Raw genomic sequence first — 7,970 nt, 5'->3', positions numbered from 1 at the left:
CTGGCTGAAGTCGGACGCTTAACCGACTGCGCCACCCAGGCGCCCCTGAAAGACAATGATTTCTAACCCAGAATTAGACCTAGCCAAATTATCTAGGAAGTGTGAAGATAGAATAAAGACGTTTCCGGATATGCAAAGTCTCAAAAATTTCTTTTCTAAGTCTCTTTCTCAGAAAGTGAGTGGAGCATGAGGGAGAAAACCATGGAAGAGGAACTCATGGAATACGAGAAACAGGAGATCAGCCCAGGAAAGAGGCAAGAGCAAATGCCTGTGCCACAGCTGCCCAGCAGACCTGGAGAGAAATCAGTCCCAAACAGAGCAGGAGAACAGAGAACGGCCAGGTAGGGGAATGTCGCCAAGAAAATAAATAAATAAATAAAAAGAAGTGGGTAGACTATCTGATGTGTTTGAATCTCTTGAAAGGAAATTTCGGTTTCTGTCAGAGATTTTGTGGATCAATTGGTGATAAATACACAGAAAGTGAAGTGTAGCCAATTTGTTGTACAGATGGGAACTGTGGGTGTAGGAAGAAAAGAAGTTTATTCTTGGAATTGTTCTTCCCCCATGCACTTGAATGAAGTCTAGGGCAAGTCTCATGGCTTTTTTAGTCACTCTCAGGTAATAAAATTGTCTCAGTCACTGAAAACCTCCAAACAGCCTCAGTTCAGTAACTTAAAAGTCCACTCCCGTGCATTAAGCTGAACCGTATGAAATTGCCATTTTTGTGAGTCGAAAATGATTAAATGTTGGCACTTTCATCTGATTCACTCTAATAAGAGTCAAAATTTCCAAATTAGATTAAAATAAAATCATCTCAGGGCGCCTGGGTGGCTCAGTTGGTTAAGCGTCCGACATTTGGTTTAAGCTCAGGTCACAATCCCAGGGTTTGTACTATTGAGCCCCCACATCGAGCTTCTCATTGACCGAGTGGAGCCTCCTTGGGATTCTCTCTCCTTCGCTCTCTGCCCTTCACCCACTCACACACGCACGCTCTCCCTCAAAATAAATCAATAAAATAAGATAAAATAAAAATAAATAAAATAAAATAAAATAAAATAAAATAAAATAAAATAAAATCATCTCTCCCTCTGCCACATAAGCCTGCTTTGGACTGGCCACCTGAGGTAAGAAAGGGAGGCCTGGTAGGCTTCTCTATTTCCCCACAAAGCCTTCCACCATCCTCTTCCACCAGGAGACTGTCTCTGGTTCCTCTGGGATAGAAGGGGACTGTGGAAGCAGGAGGGAAGAATCAGTGTGGCACTCTCTGACCTTGGCAGAGATTCACAATGGACACTTCCTCTCCTGGAGTGCTTTTGGCTTGTGTGATTCTTCCAAGGTGCTCCTCCAACCCCCTGCCCTGAGCTCTGCTCCATGGGTGGGGCCTCACTCAACAAAAAGGCCCCTTGATTTTATGACCGCTTATAATTCTGCCCTCAGCCCCAGGCATTCGGCCTCCTTTACCTCACACCTTGGGACCAACCTCTAAGACCAGATCCAAACTAGTGTTTCCCCAGCACGGCCCAGTCTGGTCCTCAGGATAGTGTCTTGCACCCTGGAACAGCACCTCCACTTCTCTCTGCCACTATCAGAGTTGCTAGCCAGCCACGGCCCCTTTGTTTATACTTCTCAGGCATGAGTCAGGCACCACCTACTGTGTCACCTCAGGTTCAGGAGACACATCAAGCTCATCAGGAGGTCTGGCTGAAGTGCCTTTTTTTAAGCTTGAGGTGAAGAAAAAAAAATCCTTCTCCCACAAACAGGCAGAGGTGTACTCACAGCTCATCACTGCTCTCCAAACATTTTCTGTGATCTTGGGAAATTTCAACCTCAGCCCCTCATGCTCTTGAATGGGTAGGGGACCAAACGTAACAAAGCCAGGTTTTGTTTTTGTTGTTCTTTTTTAATGTAATAGGCCTTATTTTTTTAGGGCAGTTTTAGGTTTGCAGCAAAACTAGAATACAGCAGAAGGTACAGAAAATTCTCACGTACCCCCTAGCCCCCACACACGCACTGCTTACTCCACTATAAACATTTTCCACCAGAGGGTACATTTGTTACAGTCCATGAATCTACAGGGACACATCATTATCACCCAAGTTCATAGTTTACATTAGGGCTTACTGTTGGTTTTGTACATTCTATGGGTTTGGATAAAGGTATAATGACATGTATCCACCATTATAGTATCATGTAGAGTAGTTTCATTGCTCTAAAACTCCTCTGTGCTCTGCTTATACATCCCTCCTCCTAAAACCCTGGGGGCCACTGATCTTTAATTGTCTCCTTGGTTTTACCTTTTCTAGAATGGCGTATAGTTGGAATTACACATTATTTAGCCTTTTTAGATTGGCTTTTTTCACTTAGTAATGTGCATTTAAGTTTCCTCCAGTGTTTTCATGGCTTGACCACTTATTTCTTTTTAGTGCTGAATGATATTCCATTGTCTGGATGTAGTACAGTTTATTTATCTTTTCAGCTACTGAAGGATATCTTGGTTGCTTCCAAGTTTTGGCAATTATGAATAAAGCTGCTATAACCAGTTTTTAGTCACCTCTTTAGTCACAAGTCCTGCCTAGGCGGACTTACATTGAAATAGGGAAGCATCAGCTGAAACTGAGACTGAAATGGTTTCCTGTCTACATCCTGTTACACAAGAAAATGAAATACCAAGGCAACTTATAACTTCAGGGGAAAAATTATACAGGCATCATAATAGTTATACAAGTAATCATAATACTCTGCATGGCTTAGTGGTGACTACTACTTATATAGTCTTAATAATATAAATATTAAATATTGATTGAGTCCATAATTATGATAGAAAGATACTGGAATGGAGAAAGGGAGTTTTTGTGTTGGAGCGGGTAGGAACAGGACTAAGAGAACCAAATTCTCATCTTCCATGAGAATCAACAGATCTAAATGGGAGAATCAAGAAAAGCTGTGTAGACATATCTTTTAGAAATATGAAGGAAGTGGGGCACCTGGTGGTTTAGTCAGCTAAGTGTCTGACTCTTGGTTTCGGCCCAGGTCATGATCTCACAATTTTGTGAGTTCGAGCCCCACATGGGGCTCTGTGCTGACAGTGCAGAGTCTGCTTGGGATTCTCTTTCTCTCCCTCTCTCTCTGCCTCTCCCCTGCTCAGGCTGACTCTGTCTCTCTCAAAGTAAATAAATAAACTTAAAAAAAGAAAAAAAGAAATATGAAAGAAGAGGGGTGCCTGGCTGGCTCATTTGGAAGAACATGTGACTCTTGATCTCAAGGTCATGGGCTCAAGCCCCATGTTGGGCATAGAGATTACTAAAAAATAATAAAATATTAAAAAAAAGAAATATGTAGAAATATACCTGAAGAAAAGAGTTGAAAGTGAGTGGATTGGAGTATTGATTTTCATGATAAGCTTCTTAAAACTATTTGTCTCTTTAAACTATGGGCACATATTACTTTAAGAAGCTTAATTAAAAAAATTTTTTTTAACATTTTAATTATCATTGAGAGATAGAGAGAAACAGAGCATGAGCATGGGAGGGGCAGAGAGAGGGGTAGACACAGAATCCGAAGCAGACTCCAGGCTCTGTGCTGATAGTTCAGAGCTGTCAGCACAGAGCCCCATGCGGGGCTTAAACCCACGAACCATGAGATCATGACCTGAGCCGAAGTTGGATGCTTAACTGACTGAGCTACCCAGGTGCCCACTTTTATTCATTTTTCTATTGAGTTTTAATCTTTTTGTAATTCATGGGACCTGTATATGTTATAAAATTTGCCTTTCTGTGCTTGAGATGCAATTTTTATTCCAGTTTGTGACTTGTTTCTTTATTTCCCATGATTATATTTTATTTTCATGAAGTTAAATGTATCAATCTTTTCCTTTAAGTCTTCTGAATTTTGTGTTATAGTAAACAGGTCTTCTTCACTTCTCCCACGGATTCTTTTGGTACTTTTATGGTTTCCTTCTTTCCATTTAAATCCTTGATCCATTTGCAGGGCATCTGGTTGGCTTAGTCAGTAGAGCGTCTGACTTCGGCTCAGGTCATGATCTCACAGTTCATGAGTTCAAGCCCTGCGTCGGGCTCTGTGCTGACAGCTCAGAGCCTGGAACCTGCTTCAGATTCTGTGTCTCCCTCTCTCTCTGCCCCTCTCCTGCTCATATTCTCCCCCCCCCTTTCTCAAAAATAAATAAACATTAAATCCTTGATCCATTTGATATTTTTCCAGGTATAAGATAAAGTATGGATTTAACTCTTTTTTCCCCACAGATACTTTGTAGTTGTCCCAAATCTTTTATTGCATGATATCTGTCTTATCTCTATCAATTTGAAATAACACCTTTATTGAATACTAAATGCCTACTTATGTTTGGGTCTATTTGAGAATTTCTCTTCTCTTCTGATTTGTGGAACTAATTAGGCACTAGTACCTAACAGTTTCTGTCTTTTTTTTAAGTATGCTCTGTGCCCAACATGGGTCTTACACTCACAACCCCAAGATCAAGAGTCACATGCTCCACTGACTGAGCCAGCCAGGTGCCCCCCCAACAGTTTTAATTAGTAAGACATGATAATATGTTTATTATTTGGGCAGGAATTTTCAGAAATGTTTTCTTGTTAAATTTTCCATAAGAATTTTAGACATGGCTCATCTAGTTCCAAAACAGAATCCTGTTTGTTTTTTTATTAGGATCTCATTGATTGTCTGATATCTTTAAAAAAAATTTTTTTTAATGGTTATTTATTTTTGACAGAGAGAGAGAGAGACACATGAGCGAGAGAGGGGCAGAGAGAGAGGGAGACACAGAATCTGAAGCAGGCTCCAGGTTCCAAGCTGTCAGCACAGAGCCCGACGTGGGGCTCGAACTCACAGACCGTGGATCATGACCTGAGCCGAAGTTGCACGCTCAACCGACTGAGCCACGCGGGTGCCCCAGAGTGTCTGATATCTTAATGATGCAGTCTTGCTAGTGAAGAACATAAATTATATATTTTTAAGTCTTTTTCTTCATCCTTCTGTAGAATTTAAATCTTCTTTTCATATACATGGCTCCTGGGTGGCTCAGTCGGTTGAGTGTCCTACTTCAGCTCAGGTCATGATCTCGCGGTCTGTGAGTTCGAGCCCCGCGTCAGGCTCTGTGCTGACAGCTCAGAACCTGGAGCTTGCTTCAGATTCTGTGTCTCTCTCTCTGCCCCTCTCGCTCATGCTCTGTCTCCCTCTGTCTCTCAATAATAAATAAACATTAAAAAAATAAAAAAAATAAATCTTCTCTTTATATAGATTGTGCATTGTTATTGTAAAATTTATTCCTAGGAATTTTCTTTTTTTTTTTTTCTTGCTTTGTAAATGCTGTTTTCCATTACATCTTCTAAGATATAATCTTCTCCCCTTAAGATGCTGAAATAGCCCTAGGGGAGCAGTCTACCTCAAATAATCTTGAGAATTACTCATCCAGACCAGCAAGTAGTTCTCAACCTTGTTTCTCCTTGCAACATAGTCTACAGTGATTTTGACATATACTAATCAATTCTCAGGTGTTCCTTGTTCTTTAGGGACTCCAGCAGAGTTGAGAGACTGTGGTTCTTCAGCACTTATGGAAATATATGTGTACCAGGCACTGTCTTAGGGGCCAGGGACACACCGTGGTGACCAAGATAGCTTGAGTTTGTGCCCTCATGGAAGTTGCACATAATCCTAGCCAAATAGAGCAAACTCATCAGATAATTGAATAATTATAAGGGTAGAAAGTTCTGCTAATGGGCCATGAGAGTAGAGCAGAGGTAGTTCCTCAGTTACCTCAATTACCTTTCAAACGCTACCCATTCATACATTAGGTGTCCAGTTCTGACTCTCCTCTGAGCTTCAGACCTGCCATTTGCACTTCCTCATCAGGAAGTAGAGTCTAAGTCTCCTCCCTTTGTATCTGGACAGGCTTACATCTCATTTGTAGCTAGTAAACTACAGTGGACGTGACTGTATATGACACCCAGGGCTAGGCCACACAAGGCAAATGCAGCTTTGCCTTGTTCTCTGGAGCACTAACTCGGAAAGCCTCCAGCTACTGTGTAAACAGTCTGACAGCCCTGAGGCTGCCATGCTGTGAGGAAGCCCAAAGCAGCCCATGCAGAGACCACGTGGACAGTCTCTAAGGCTCCATGAAGAGGGAGAGGCCCAGCCAGCCTCCAGGGGCTGCATGTGGTCCAGCTCTACATCAGAAACCCCTAAGTTAGAAAAGCCTAGGCAAACTCTTTCTGAATTCCTGACCCACATATCTGTGAGAGATGATAAAATCATCACTGTTATTTTAAGCCACTACATTTGTAAGTGATTTGTTTTGTAGCAATAGAAACCATAATATGGGCCACGTGGCTTTGTATATCTTTTCTTCCTAATTAGAATCCTTCCTGCACCCCTTTTGCCTAGTTACCATCTACATATGCTGCAGATATTTGCTGAAGCTATAATACTTTAGTATGCTCTGTCCCTAAACCTTGAAACTTGGGTTCATAACGCCCTCATAACACCATGTACCTTTCTTTAAAGTTTATTTATTTACTTTGTGAGAGAGAGAGAGAGAGAGAGAGAGAGAGAGAGAGAGAGAGAGAGCTGGGGAGGGCGAGGGAGAGAGGGAGAGAAGGAGAGAGGGAGAGAGAGAGAATCCCAAGCAGGCTCCACACTGCCAGCGTGGAGCCCGATGAGGGGCTCAAACTCATAAACCATGAGATCATGACCTGAGCTGAAATCTATAGTCGGATGTTTAAGCAACTGAGCCACCCTGGCGTCCCATCTTTCCTTCCTGTAGTCATCACAGTTGCATTTGGAGTTCTTTGACCAGGGTCTGTCTTTCTGACAAATGTTCAGCTCCACAGGCCAGCATTCAGTCCATACCGTTACACAGTAGGCCAGGCATTGCAAACTTAAATGTTCACAGGAACAGGAAAATAACATAAATGAGAGACATGGGCAGGGTGGGGACTGCAGTGAGATGAAAAGAATGTGCCCATGTATAGAGTGCAGTTGCCACTCTGCAGGCTGTGTGCAGCCAAATCTGCTTCATTTTTAAAGAGATGATATAAAAAAAAAGAAAAAGAAAGAAAGAATAAAGAGATGATATAAACCCATATTATCATGTATTAGAATGATAGCAACTAATTAAAACTAAAAACACAGAAGAAAGAAAAACAACAGGCTGAAGATTTAATACTCATTGGTTTTTTGGGGGGGGAGGGGAGGCTGTTTTTGTTTTTCCATCAGGTCAGCAAAGAGCAAGCATGGGGCTAGAGATTGGTCAGATAATACACATGACATGACCCTTTCAGGTTTGGTTGGTCCCCAGCCACCTGACCATAGGAGTGTTCTTAATACTCCTTGTTTTTTGAGAATGACTCTGAACTCATTTTGTGTAATCAAGGAATTTTATTTAACTGAGGCATAGGTTAGCTGTGGGGCTGGCTGGGTTCAGGGGTGGGTCATTTAGATTTGTTTTCTCTCTTTGTACCTGGAGACTGTGAGTCAAATTCTCTTCTAAGGGCCTGCAGACTTCTTGACTCTTGCCAAACAATAAAAGAATTATTTACTTTTCTTTAAGATAACATTGGAAATAAGAAATTGTGACCATTAAGTAAATTACATTAAATTCTGTGTGTTCCTGCCTAGAAGATAAATTATAGGTATTTGTAATAAGGAATGGGAACAGGTAAATCTCGTAAAAACCCTGTAAGAAGTTAATTTTTATTTAAAAATTATACTTTGTATTATTTATGATCTATCAAAAAATAGAAAAAGAAGGGGTACCTGGGTAGCTCAATGGGTTAAGCACCCAACTCCTGATTTTTGGCTCAGGTTATGATCTCACAGTCATGGGATTGGGCTCCATGCTGATCATGGAGCCTGCTTGACAGTCCTCTCCCTATTCTCCTCTCCCCTTCTCTCGAAAGAAAGAAAGAAAGAAAGAAAGAAAGAAAGAAAGAAAGAAAGAA

General features: G+C 41.5%; 1 protein-coding gene across 2 annotated transcripts in view; it reads left to right on the top strand.

Annotated features, from left to right (window-relative positions):
• STAU1 (staufen double-stranded RNA binding protein 1) overlaps positions 1 to 7,970 on the top strand; it is an 86,641-nt gene that overhangs the window by 21,445 nt on the left and 57,226 nt on the right. For both annotated transcript variants that reach the window (XM_040459994.1, XM_040460005.1), the window contains one exon: positions 161 to 341. The gene's annotated coding sequence lies outside the window, so the exon portion shown is untranslated. Of the gene's footprint in view, positions 1 to 160; positions 342 to 7,970 lie in introns of those variants that run through there.

This window comes from Herpailurus yagouaroundi, unplaced genomic scaffold (genome assembly GCF_014898765.1).
Source record: "Herpailurus yagouaroundi ecotype Mexico unplaced genomic scaffold, PumYag 246, whole genome shotgun sequence".
NCBI lineage: Eukaryota > Metazoa > Chordata > Mammalia > Carnivora > Felidae > Herpailurus > Herpailurus yagouaroundi.
Note: the sequence above shows the minus strand (reverse complement) of the source record. Positions and strands in the feature narration are given on the sequence as shown.